Source organism: Oratosquilla oratoria, chromosome 9 (assembly GCF_046742065.1).
Source record: "Oratosquilla oratoria isolate Oo_2021 chromosome 9, ASM4674206v1, whole genome shotgun sequence".
Lineage (NCBI taxonomy): Eukaryota > Metazoa > Arthropoda > Malacostraca > Stomatopoda > Squillidae > Oratosquilla > Oratosquilla oratoria.
In genome coordinates this window covers 55,121,395-55,136,112 of record NC_134785.1, presented here as the reverse complement: position 1 = coordinate 55,136,112, position 14,718 = coordinate 55,121,395, and the positions used below count along the sequence as shown (strand labels likewise).

The 14,718-nt window shown below is 34.7% G+C and overlaps 1 protein-coding gene across 9 annotated transcripts in view; it reads left to right on the top strand.

The window, feature by feature from the left end:
- LOC143028423 (DNA-binding protein RFX2-like) overlaps positions 1 to 14,718 on the top strand; it is a 362,309-nt gene that overhangs the window by 239,743 nt on the left and 107,848 nt on the right. The gene's annotated exons all lie outside the window — the stretch shown is intronic.

The window sequence follows — 14,718 nt, the reverse complement described above, 5'->3', positions numbered from 1 at the left end:
CAAAACGCTTTTGACAAAGTATCACACAAACAAATATAAAGAAAACTGGAAACCATAGTAGGGATACAAGGTACACTACTGAAATGGATGGAGGACTTCTTTTATGGAAGAAAATTGAGGGTATGCTCAGAGATAAGAATTCTACTTGGGAAGAGATGATTAGTGGAGTTCCACAAGGATAAGTATCCAATAATTTTTGCTATTTATGTGAGTGACATGGACAAGGGTGTGGAATGTTACATGAGCTCCTTTGCAGATGACACTAAACTCCTGAAGAAAAGGAGTACTGAAACGGATTTTGTGACTCACTGCAGAAAGATTTGAACAGGATTTGGGAAGTGGGAAGTGGACTTCAACATTAAGTTGTAGCATAATGGTATTTGGAAAAAGTAAAAAAAGGATATCAGGTGAATATAAAATTGGTGGAAAGGAAGTAAAGAAAGTGGGATCTGAAAAAGTCTTGGGAGTAATCATCATAAAAGACATGTCCCCTGATAAACAGATAAACAAAATTGTCGGAGAAACCTACAACTTTTTAAGATCAATAAAAGTGGCTTTTAGTTATTTGGATGAATAAATGGTAAAATAAATACTAGTCACATTGATAAGGCCAGAATTGGAGTATGCAGCAACATTGTGGTCACCCAGTACCTAATAGAATATAAGAAAAATTGAGAGAATCCAGAGAGCAACTATGAAGATGGCCTCAACACTATCAAAGCTGATATGAAGAGAGATTGTCAAAACTAGAATTACCGTCTCTGGAACAAAGAAGAGAAAGAGATGACTTGTTAACTATCTACAGAATCATGAGAGATATTGAAGTCCTTGATAAAGAAGACTTATTAAACTGGAACAAGAGGAATACAGGGGGATATGGAAGGAAGCTCAAAAAGGAGAGTTTAGAAGAAACATGAAAATGAACACAAGTTTAAGAGCAAATTAGACATGGTGAGATGTAAAGATGGGACACCACGAGCATAACTCCCCTTCCTGTAAGATACAACTAGGTAAACACACAGAAGATTAAAGTGGCATTTTACTATATGGATGAAGGAATGATGAAAAAACTCATCAAAACCCTGATATGTCCAAGACTGGAATATACATCAGTAGTATGGTCCCCACACAGAGTGAACAATATAAGCAAGATTGAGAGAATACAAAGGGTAGCAAACAAACTGGTCCCTAGCCTGGCAGATAAACCATATGAGGAAAGACAAACAATACTGGATCTGCCAACTTTGAAAGATCAAAGAGAAAGAGGTGATATGATTAGTGTTCTGGTCACTAATGGAGATAGATTGCATTGACAGAAGATATTTGATTAAAAATGAGAGGACTTTATGAGGTCATGGGAGTAAAATAAGACCACATTTCTAAAGAATGTGAAGAAATACAGTTTTCCATATAGGTGCATAGATATGTGGAATAGCTTAGAAGGTGATATAGCCCAAGCTCAAACAATACATGTGTTCAAATCTAAATATGATTATAGGAAATCAAGAACATAGATTAAGTTGGAACTGTGCATGAATTTGTGTCTAGGTATGTTAGAAAATTAGAAAATAGGAGATGGGACCCAACAAGCATTGCTCCTTTCTTGTACACTACAGTTAGGTAAATACAATTAGGTAAATACAATCACCTACACACTACAGTACATATGGATGCATTTATTGGTGTCACTTGCTGATTTTTTTTTTAGATATCTAAAAGGGTTACAGTACAGTAATATAGGATCCATTCATGCGATTCTACAAGAATAGCAGTTCATTATTTAAGTATTACCCAATCTGCTGTTTTTTTAATCACTTGGAGGCCCTTTTTATATATTTTTTTAAATAATATATATTAGTGTGACCAATTATCTTGAAATCAAAGATGTGTAGATACTTTACAGCAGATTATTTTGGCTAGATGAAACTGCAGTCTTGTATGGATGAAATAATTGTGATAGAATGGAAGTTTCTTGTGATGATTCTTGTTGCTTGTATAGTCTTATTTTTATATATATATATATATATAGGTTTTGCAATTGAAATTTAATTCTTGTAAATTGGAAAGCTGTCCTTTATTAATAGAGATTGTGGAGTTATTTAAAATAGGTCCATATTTAAGAGAATGACACAAGTGAAAGGTGGTAGGTAGATTAAAAAAATTATGCAACATATACTTCCATTTTTAGTTTCACTAGAATGAATGTATTGTCTTGAGAATTTTTGCCAGAACTATTGCTTTGGCATATCTTGGTTTTGTATTATGTTTTTAATTTTTGTTTGTCCTTGTTGTGTTGTCTCTTCAGTTTAAACATGTTGGCTATAACTGAATGACAATAAATTTGCTTCTCTTAAAATTATATCCACAAGGAAGTAATACTGAAAGGATAATAATGATGATAACTGGGCCAAATGGTTCTTTATATCTGTCAGTTAGTGGGTGGATTGCATGGTAAGATGTAGTACACTGATGACTTTGTTAATGTTTTAGGCATAAGCTGTCATAGCTGTTAAGGTAGGTGATAGATGTGCTACACTTGCATGCATTCTTTGTTGCATTCATATTTTTCTGTTAGCATTTTTATTATAGTTTATTTGCATGGTTTAAGCACAAGTAATATTTCTGTTAAAATGTCAATGATGTTGAGCATATTGTATTGTGATATTGTAATGTTTATAGTATTCTGTTTTTTTAATCATGTTTTTAGATTATTGATAAAACCATGAGACTTTATTTAATATCCAAGATTTTGAAATTTTTCATTTGATTGTGAAGGTCATAGGCATTTAAGTGCATAGCTTTCATGTAGTATTTACATAGCACTTATGATCCAAATATAGAGTAGTACAATTTAATTTTAATGATTAATTTATTTATTGTTTGCTCTGTAGAACAATTATTCACAATGTAGATAGAATATGAAATGGCTTTATAGCTTTTAGAATAATTGCTTGATTATGGAAATAACTAAACCTTATAATGTAATCATATCAAAAGAGCATAACATTTTGGTGTGATTTTGTTTTTTAGCATAACTAGTAAGTTGTGTGCAAGTATGTATGTCTCTCTCTTTATATATATATATATATATATATATATATATATACATATATATATATATATATATATGTATATATATACATATACATATATACCAAGATCTTTTTCCCCCTTATAAGGGAGGTAGCCAAGTCAAAGACATATACCTTCTCCGCCCATTCTATTGATCTGAAAGCTGAATGCAGAGTGATGAATAAAGTGAATGAGTTGAAATAACAAAATACTGAAACAGGGAGCTTAATGATATAAAAAAGGAATTAAACATAGTCAAAAGTGACAATGAAAGAATAAAAAATTAAGATACTAACAAAAATGAGGCTTTGAAAAAGAAGTAAAAGAACAAATACAAGCAAGTGACCGACAAAGTCGGAGAAATCATAAAAGAGACAGATCTCCAAGAAATCAGAAATCAATGGAAAGTGGAAGAAGAAAATAGAAAATAACATTTAAAGAAATTGTACAACAACTAGTGCAAGAAAATGCAAAAGAAACAGTCATTAAAGTAATTAAAGAGAAAGAAAATTGGGTCAGAGACAGTTGATAAAAAACATTTATAGTACCTTATGGTATTAAAGAAAAACACAATGTAGCTAGATACTTAAGAGAAAAAGAGGAGAAAGAAATAGAAAAAGAATTCTGAAAGAGATACAAGAGGAGGGGCAAGAAATGAGGAAGTGCATAGAATAGGACTACACTAAGGAAAAAAAATAGACCACTAAGATCTCAAATTATGGCGGAAGAAGCACTAACAAAACAGCAAAGTTGGCTAAAAGAAAAATTACAAACATATATGAATAAAAAAAGAAATGAGGGATAAGGAAAAACTTAGAAAAAAGATACTAAGAAATGAAGCGGGGGAAAAAAAAAACGAGAGAAGAACAGGGATAATTTTTTTTTTTTTTGAGTACTGAACCTGAGGCTGAGAAAATTGTATATAAAAAAAGGACATACAGAAAACAAAAAAGGAGAAAAAAGGAAAAAATTAGAAATTATTTCAGGGCTAAATTAATTAAATGACTGTCTGGCAAAAGAGAAACAGGATATAATAGAAATTGTGGAGATAAAATTAAAAGGTCCACTACCAACAAAATACTATGGGACAGGGTTATATAATAATGGGATAACAGTGAGTAGAAACAGGGTGGAGTCATGTTTTTGACTAAGAAAGGCTTAAATGTGACAAATATATTAGGAAATATTAATGTGGAATTGATTATGATAAAAGTTGAAAATAGTGACATGAAATGTAGAAAATTTGTAGTGATATATGTGCCCCTAAAAACATATTTCTGGATGGAGAGTGAACATTCCAAAATATTGGAAGACACAAAACTTGCATTAAATGAAATACTGATAGAAGGACGAAACTTAGTAATTATGGGTGACTTTAACTCCAAAGAAATATGTTGGGAGGAGATGACAGTGAAAGGTGGAGAGGACCTTTGGGGAAATATACTACTGGACATGACCATTGAATACACAATGACTCAGTGGGTAAAAGAAAATACCAGATATAGAAATAATGAAGAACCATCAAGACTAGACTTAATATTTACATCAGAGCCTGAAATTGTGGATATATTGGAATACAAGACATCAATTGGGAAGAGTGACCACATACTAATTGAGTTCAAACTAGAAGAAAATTTTATTTGGGAAGAAATGAGAAACACAGAAAAGGAAGACTAATGTACAACAAAATGGATTTTGAGAAACTCAGAAAATTCTTTCAAAAAGTGAATTGGGAAAACTTCTTTAATGAAGAAACAAAGATGGAAGAGAAATGGACAATATTAAAAGAAATCAGTAATGGAGTGGATAAATACATACCAAAACAAAAACAGGAAAAGGTGTGCATTAAATGCTGTTACCAAAAACATGTAGTGAGGCAAAAGATAGAAGAGACAAAGCTTGGAAAAGATTAAAAAAATAATAATAATAAACTGGGTAAGTGTCAAATATATGTCAAACTAAGAAATGAATATGTAAAGATATACAGGAAAAAAGTCATGAAAAAGATATAATAGACAAATATAAGGATCATCCTAAATTATTCTACAGATATGTAAAAGGTAAATTAAAAAATAAAGAGGAAATAGTGAAACTGCATCAAGGGAATGCAGAATATATACAAGATATAGAAATGGCTGAAATTACAAACAAACATTTTAGATCTGTATTCACATCTGAAAATACAATTGGGATGAAGGAGAGAAAGAACCCCCAATGAAAGAAATAATTGTGACACAGAAAGAAATAAGGTACCAAATAGTAAACCTTGATGTCAGAAAATCACACGGCCTTTGACAGAATTGCAAATTGGATACTAAAAGAATGTATAGATGAACTAACTGACAAAATATGTACTGCAAGATTAGAAAAATGCAAATGCTGTGCCAATATATAAAGGGGGAGATAGATAGCTAAAATATGTGAAAAAGTAATCATCTGGAAGAAAACAATATACTGAATCCAAAACAATTAGGCTTTAGACAAGGAAGATGGTGTGCCACAATTTTTTTTTTTTTTTTTTTTTTTTTTCAAGGTTAATAGATATAATGCAAGAAAGGGACGGACGGGCAGATTGTACTTTCGTGGATTTACAAAAGGTGTTTGATGAAGTAGCACATAAAAAGCTATTTAAGAAAACTCGAAACAAAAGGTGTACAAGGAAAGTTATTGAAATGGATGGAAGATTTCTTGAACAGGAGAAAAAATGAGGGTGGTAGTTAGAAACAAAATCTCGACCTGGGAAGAAATGATAATTGGAGTCCCACTAGGTTCAGTATTAGCTCCAATAATGTTTGCTATATGTATAAATGACATGAAGGTGTAAAATGTTACATAAACTTCTTTGCAGATGATGCAAAACTACTAAAGAAAGTAAGTACAGAAAAAGACTGTGAATCATTACAGAGAGACCTGGACAAAGTTTGGGAATGGAGCCAAAAGTGGGAAATGAACTTCAACATCAAGAAATGTATAATAGAGTTTGGAAAAAGTAGAATAGAATATCAGGACATTATAAAATTGGCACAAAGGAAATAAAAAAAGTTAGCTTGGAAAAGGACCTAGGAGTAATTATTGATAAAGACATGTCACCAGACAAGCACATAAACAAAATAGTCAGAGAAACCTACAGTTTACTAAGATCAGTAAAGGTGGCTTTTAATTACTTGGATGAAGTAATGGTGAAAAAATATTAGTCATACTGATAAGACCAAGATTGGAGTGTGCTGTGACACTATGGACACCCAGCACAAAAAAGAATATAAAGAAATTAGAAAGAATTCAAAGTGCAACAACAAAAATTGTACCAACACTTTCAAAATTGATATACAAACAAAGATTGTCCAAACTGGAACTACCAACCCTAGAACAAAGAGGAGAAAGAGGAGATCTATTGGCCATTTACAGAATCATGAAAGGCATGGAAGTCCTTGACAGAGAAGACTTATTAAAGTGGGATAAAAGAAAAACAAGAGGACATGAAAATGAACTTAAAAAAGATAGTTATAGAAGAGATCTGAAAAAAATGGTGGATGTCTGGAACAAATTAGACAAAAATAGTGTGTGCAAAAAGCATACAAGAATTTAAGAACAAACTAAATCCTGAGAGATACAAAGACGGGTCACTACAAGCATAGCTCCCTTTCCCATATTATACAACTAGGTAGTTTGTTCTTAAATTCTTGTATAGTTTTTGCACACACTGTTGCCTCATCCAATTTGTTCCAGATACCCACTCTGTGTGGGAAACTATTCCTTTTCAGATCTCTTCTATAACCCATTACAAAAGCAAAAGAGGAGAAAGACTTGGGAGTGTTGATAAAAGACAAGCTGTCACCTGACAGGCATAGCAGGATTGAAGGAGAGACATATGGTCTGCTGCAGAAGATTAAAGTGCCCTTCCATTATATGGATGAAGAGATGATAAAAAGAATCATGGAATCCCTGATATGTCAGAGACTGGAATATGCATCAGTGGTATGGTCCCCACACAGAGTGAAGGATATAAGCAAGATTGAGAGAATACAAAGGATAGCAACCAAATTGTTCCCCAGCCTGGCAGATAAACTATATGAGGAAAGATTAATAGTACTGAGTCTGCCAACTTCGAAAAATCAAAGAGAAAGAGGTGACATGATTATAGTGTTCAGGTCATTAAAGGGGATAGATTGCACTGATAGAAGAGATCTGATTAAAGATGAGAGGGGTTTAAGAGGTCATGGAAGTAAATTAAGAAAGACCACATATCGAAAAGATGTGAAGAAATACAGTTTTCCATATAGATGTATAAATATGTGATATAGCCTAGAAAGTGACATAGCCCAGGCTCAAACAATACATGAGTTCAAATCTTCATATGATAATTGGAAATTAAAAACAGATTAAGTTGGAACTGTACATGAATATGAGTCTAAGGTGTGTTAGAAAATTAGAGAATAGGACACAGGACCCAGCAAGCATTGCTCCTTTTCAGTATACAACAATTAGGTTACACACGGAAAGAAAATCAAGAAAGACAGCTATAGAAGAGATCTGAAAAAGAACAGCTTTCCTTACAGAGTAATAGACAGTTGGAACAAGTTAGATGAGAAAGTAGTGTGTCCAAAAACAATACATGAATTTAAAAATAGTTTAGATAAAATGAGATATGAAGACGGGACACCACGAGCATAGCTCTCCTTCCCGTAAAATACAAGTAGGTAAATACAACTAGGTAAATACATGGTTTACTGCCATTCTTGTAATAAACAAATGATTGAGACAATTGCTCACAACTGATATATATATATTTTTAATTTAAGCACCCTTGGTATTTCTTTGCTTACATAACTATGTAGTTTGTGCAGACCTTAAGGTTTATATTTACCCCTTTACTAGATTTGATCAAACTGCATTCAATCGAATTTCTGTGATGTAAGCAATTTTCTCAATTGTTTGTTCATTACCAGGATGGTGGCAAAACCATGTATACCTCTTTTTCTTCTCTGACTTCCTTTATCAACATGGCTTGTTCTCTCATATATTTCTTTAATTTATTCTTCCTATTGTCATTTCTTCTTTGTACTAGCATGGAAGATGTAAATATGCAAAAGTGTTCTGCTTCATTAGTTTATCTTTCCTGGTATAACTCCCTCATTTCTGAACACACATTTCTAGTATTCTTATCACACACACACACATACATATGCTACGGAGAGATCTGAACAGGGTTTGGGAATGGAGTCAGAAGTGGGAAATGGACTTCAACATGAAGAAATGTAACATAATGGAATTTGGAAAAAGTAAAAAAAAAAAAAAAAAAAAAAAAGATATGCATACATACATACATACCGTACATATATATATACATACATACATATACCAAAGGCTTTTTCCCCCTTACACGGAAGGTAGCCAAAAAACAAAGGGATAGAAACCACTCCTACCCATTCCATCTCCTACCTACTCCACTCCCACCCATTCCATCTCCTACCTACTCCACTCCCACCCATTCCATCTCCTACCTACTCCACTCCCCTCTACCCTCTTCACTCCCTCTTATCTTTGGCACCTCTTGGATGATGAGTCATCTCTGCATCTTGTCCACTGCCCTGGGTCAGAAGCAGTGTCACAAGACACAGCACATCCACAGCAAGGCTGCTTCATTAAGTCGGCAACCTGCCCCCTTTGTGTCCCCTCATGCAGAAAAGGAGAAGACGGAGAGAAGTCCCTTCGGGTTGCGTAAATTTATTTCTCATACATACTCCCTCACCCCCCCATCCCCCACCAACTCCCTCTCATGCATCACAGTAAGGATATCAGGACAATATAAAATTGGTGCAAAGGAAATAAAGACAGTGGGATCTGAAAAAAACTGGGAGTAATCATCACAAAGGATATGTCCCCTGACAAACAGATAAACAAAATTGTCAGTGAAACCTATAACTTGCTAAGATCAATAAAAGTGTCTTTTACTTGGATGAAGAAATGGTAAAGAAAATACTAGTTACACTGATAAGGCCAAAATTGTAGTATGCAGTAACACTATGGTCATCCAGTACTAAAATGAATAAATTGAGAGAATCCAGAGAACAACTACAAAGATGGCACCAACACTATCAAAACTGTGATATGAAGAGAGATTGTCAAAACTAGAATTACTGTCTCTGGAGCAAAGAAAAGAAAGAGGTGACTTATTGACCATCTGCAGAATTATGAGAGGTATAGCAGTCCTTGATAAAGAAGACTTACTAAACTGGGACAAGAGGAATACAAGGGGACATGGAAGGAAGCTCAAAAAGGACAGTTATAGAAGAGACCTGAAAAAGAACAGCTTTCCCCACAGAGTTGTGGATTTATGGAGCATATTAGACGAAACAATAGTGTGTGCAAAAACAATACACAAATTTAAGAGCAAATTAGATATGGCGAGATACAGAGACGGGACACCATGAGCGTAGCTCCCCTCCCCGTAAGATACAACTAGGTAAACACTAGGTAAATACACACACACACTCATATGTATATATATATATATATATATATATATATATATATATATATATATATATATATATATATATGCAGGATGTTCAGGATAATTTTGACACTTTGAGAAAGGAAAGAAAAACATCATATCTTGGCTAAAAATTTATGTATTCTCAAAAGTCAAAGTGCATATCTTTGAGGATCTTTGCTAAATACAGCTCACTCAAAGAAGCCATCCTAAGCCTCTACTACAGCCTCCAGGTGGGACCTCAACCTGCAGCATGCAGCCTTCATGGTGTCCTTTGAGAGATGCCTGAACACCAGTTTGATCCTAGCAATTAGCTCGTCCTTGGTGTTGCAGGTGGTACGATTGGTGTCTTTTTCAATTGCACCCCTCACATAATAATGCATGGGGTTGCAATCAGGCAAGTTGGGGGCCAGATGTTGGGACTGGTAAAGTCATAGAAGTTTTCAGATGGCCACTTCTAGGTTTTCCCAGAGGTGTCACAGAGCTGAGTCCTGCTGCCACATGTATGGTCTTCCCACAGCCACCCTCTCTACCCAGCACTTGACAACAGTGGACAGCAAATCAATATAGCCATCTGAAGTGAGTCTGAGTCCCTCTTCAAAGATGTGGGGCAACATAACATGGCCTTTGCTGGAAACACAACCAAAGACCATCACAGTTTGAGGGAACTTGGTCTTCATGAAGTGTGGGACTTTGTGCAGACTGTAGACTAGCCACCTGTTGTTCTGCACATTGTGCAACTTGTCCTGGCAGAAGTTCTTCTTGCCTAAGAAGAACTAGAGCATCCCCAGCTCAACTGGGTGTTTGACCTTGTTGAAGAGTTTCTTGGCTTTCACAAGGTGGTTCTCTTGGGCCTTGGTGGTGAGTAGTTGGCTCTTCCGCCTCTTGTATGAGGAGTAGCAAAGATCCTTGTTCAGAGCTTTCTTCATAGTTGCCACTTTGAAGCCCATTTCTCTCACCAAATTCCGCATTGCCTTGCCTGGATCTTGCTGCACCTTTTTTTGCAGCTTCTCGATGAATTTTGTTGTGTGGACGGAGTCAGAACGTCTGCTGTGATCCTTCATACTACATTGCTTTTAATGGTGGGCAGTGGGTGAAAAGCAGGGATAACCCATCATCCAGGAGGAGCCAAGAAAAGAGGGAGGGAAGGGTGGTGAATGGAAGTCGAGTATGTGAGGATGAAATGGGTGGTAGTGGATTTATATATATATTTATATATATAGTGTGTATTATATATATATATATATATATATATATATATATATATATATATATATATATATATATATATATATATTTATATATATAGTGTGTATTATATATATATATAAAAAGAGTCAAACCTCAATGAGCACTTCACATAACAAGTGATTTGCATAATGAGCAAAAGAAATTTAAAGAATTTGACTCACTTAACGAGTAACATTTCATGATTTGTATGCCAGACATGAAGGCCCCTTTCTACCTAGCTAGCTACAAGTCCTGAGGAGTGTCTCCTTGTGACTCATGGCTTGCTTGTTTCCATCTGCTTCTGAGCCAATGTTGCTACTTCTTAAAATTTTCTACTTGATCATGGATTTTTTAATTTGACCTTAAAGTCTTGAATTTTTTTCTTCTTTAGAATCCAGTCAATATTATACCCACAGCAAATTAAATTATAAAACCAAGATTATTATTTTGGACAGTTCTAACACAATTTTCTTTTATGGCATTTCCATAGTAAATTGTGCATTTTCGAGTTATGTCTATTTTCTTTCTAGCCAATCATATGTAACTATGAGTGTGATGGGACTCTTTCTGCCAATCAACATTTATCCTGTGGGTCCACAACGCTGTCCTTAGTTTGAACACAGTGGCTATAATGCTAGGTTATACATGTGTGGGATTGCGTAGGCTAGGTTAAATTTGGTTTAGTTGGTTAGATTAGAATTACCCACTCGTCTTTTACTTCCCCACCCAAAACTCCCTATTTTCAGCTCCCAGGTTCTCACTCCCAAAACTGTGAAAGGGGAGGGGTGGTATACTTCGAAAACAAGGCATTTCTAACCAGAATTTCATAGAACTAAGTAGTCATAGAATGGTCTACAATGGTATGAAACCTAGTTTTTATTTTGAAAAATTTAATATCTTATTAGTATAATTATAAGAGGGGGTGCATAAATAAAATGCTATAGTTTTGAAGAAGATATCATAGAAAGAAGTGTCTTAGAATTGTCCAAAATTGTAAACATGTTTTTGTAATAAAATTTTCTGTGGGTGCAATTCTGAATATCTTCCAATCATATTGTAATAATTGCATTGTGGAAACTAAGTGGATCATGAGATGCAATCAGAAATGAAAATGATAATATAGTGATTGATTAGTGATGAATTAATGTTTCATAGATCAGTTTGTTATATACTTTCAATATGAAGCCAGTGATGAAAGCTGGACACATATCACACATATAGGGAAGAAACATTATGTTTGTGTTACCAGGAAGCTCATCTATCAGCGTGTGTTTAGCACTCGTTCTGCCAGCATCATAGTGTCGCTTGTGATTGTATATTTTCCAAATTTGTGTTCAGATGCATTATTTGTGATTTTTTTCAGTGCAAAGTTACCCTTGCAAGAATGTCCATGAAGAAAAGACACAAGAGAACAGGGATAAGAGAAGACAAATCACTGTAGAAGTGAAACGTAAAATCATCGAGAAACAAGAATGAGGTGTGAGGGTGGCTGGCCTTGCATGCACATACAATTGCACTACATCAACAATTTGCACTATCCTCAAGAACAAGGACAAAATTAAGGAGATAGATGCATCAAAGGGAGTGACAAAAATATCTGTGCAATGGCCATGTATTCTTGATGATGTTTGAAAAGTTGCTTTTCATCTGGATTAATGAGGAACAAATAGAAAGCAACACTATTAACAAGAGCATCATTTGTGAGACGACAAAAGCAGTTTTTGCCGACCTCATTAAGAAAATGCCAGGACCAGCATAGGACAAAGAAGAAGCATTCAAGGCAATCCGAGGGTGGTTCAAGAAGTTTAAAAAAAGAACCAGCATTCACAGCATTCTGAAGCATGGCAAAGCAGCAAGCTCTGACACAAAGGCAGCAGAGATCATCTGTGACTTTGGGAAGCTTGTGGATTCTGAGGGTTACCTGCTGCAACAGGTTTTTGATTGCGATGAAACGGGTCTTTTCTGGAAGATGAATCTGCCACTTCATGTCTTGCTTGTTATGGACAACAGTCCAGCCCGTCCTCCAGGTCTAGAAGATGACCTCCTTGATGAATTTCAATTTGTCAAGACCCAGTTCCTGCCTCCCAACTCCACTCCTTTGCCCATGGACCAGCAGGTCATCTCAAATTTTAAGAAGAGCTACACTAAAGCACTTTTCGAGAATTGTTTTGAGGTGACTGAGAGGAAGAAATTCACTCTCAAAGAGTTTTGAAAAGGCCTCTTCCACATAGTTGCCTACCTCAAGATGATTGACAATGCATGGGAAGGGGTCACCAAGAGAACCCCTATTTCAGCTTGGAAGAAGCTTTGGCTGGACAGCATTGTCAAATGTGACTTTGAGGGATTTGAGTTGGTGTCTGTGGAGCCTGTAGTCAGCAAGATTCTGTCTTTGGCCAAGAGCATGGTGCTAGAGGTGGATAACAATGACATCAACAGGCTTGTGGAAGAGCATAGACAGGAGCTGACCACTGAAGAGGTTGTGGTATTGTATTCTGTTTCACAGCAAGAAGTTGTGGAGGAGATTTTGTCAGGAGAGGAGATAAAAGATTCATCAGTGTAACAACCTTCCAGTGCAATAAGGGAGATGCTTAAAGCATGGGAAACTGTTTCATTGTACATTGAAGAGTATCACCCCAATAAGGCAGTGGCTATGGACGCTGCAAATTTACTTAATAATAATGCTGTGTCATATTTTTGCCAAATTTTGAAGTATAGACAAAAACAAATGTCTCTAGACAGCTTTCTAGTGAAAAAGGATTCTAAAGAAAGTGCCAGCTATGCCAATGTTTCTAAAAGATTTAAAGGTAGTGAGTCAGTCAAGAATATTATAGCAGCGAGTGAAGAGGAACCTCCCTTGGTGGAAGATTCTCCTCCTTGACCTCGTTAATCATTCCTCCTGTCTATCTCCCTTGCACTAGGAGCTACCTTCCTTTCTTTTTGTAAATTGCAACAGTATATTTATTTTCATATTATCTTACTAATTCTTTCCCAGATTCATTTACTGTACATTATATTTTTTTATCTTATGCATTAATAATTCAAAAAACAAGTTTAGATATTATTACAAATTATTCTTGGGTATTTTATCTTAAGCATGGGATGTATTATTGTATTTTACATTGATTCCTATTGGAAACTTTTTTTTGCTTAATGAGTATTTCACATTATGATTAAGATTTGGGAATGAATCATGTTTGTTCATAAGGTTGAACTGTATATTATATATATATATATATATATATATATATATATATATATATATATATATATATATATATATATATATATATATACATATATAATTCATTATGCAATAAAAGAAAATTGAAACATGTCTTCACAAATGCAGTAGCCACCAGGAGAGGTAAACTAGCTTCTAACTCAGTCAGTGAACAGTAGACAGGGATGGCCCATCATCCATTAGGAGCTGAGAGGAGAATGAAACAAGGGTAATGGGAAGGAGTGGAATGGGTGGAAGTGGGTGTGTGCCTTTGACTTGGCTATCTTCCTTATAAGGTGGAAGATGCCCTTGGTATGTGGATATATATATATACATATACAATACTACCTCTCATTAGCTGTGTTTGCGGTGTTTTCGCTGTGTTTTCGGTGTTTTTGGTGCTGTTGTTGAGTGCTGTGCAATCACTATGCCACCCAAAAACCACTCCAAATCAACAGATTATTCACATCAACGGACATCGTTACCCCATTTTTCGTCCGTTAATGAGAGGTAGTACTGTATGTGTGTGTATATATATATATATATATATATATATATATACTATATATATATATATATATATATATATATATATGTATATATATATATATATATATATATATATATATAAATAAAGTGGAACATACATACTCTTTTGCACATTTCTTTAAATATTTGAAATATAGACATGAGTCAGCCTGGA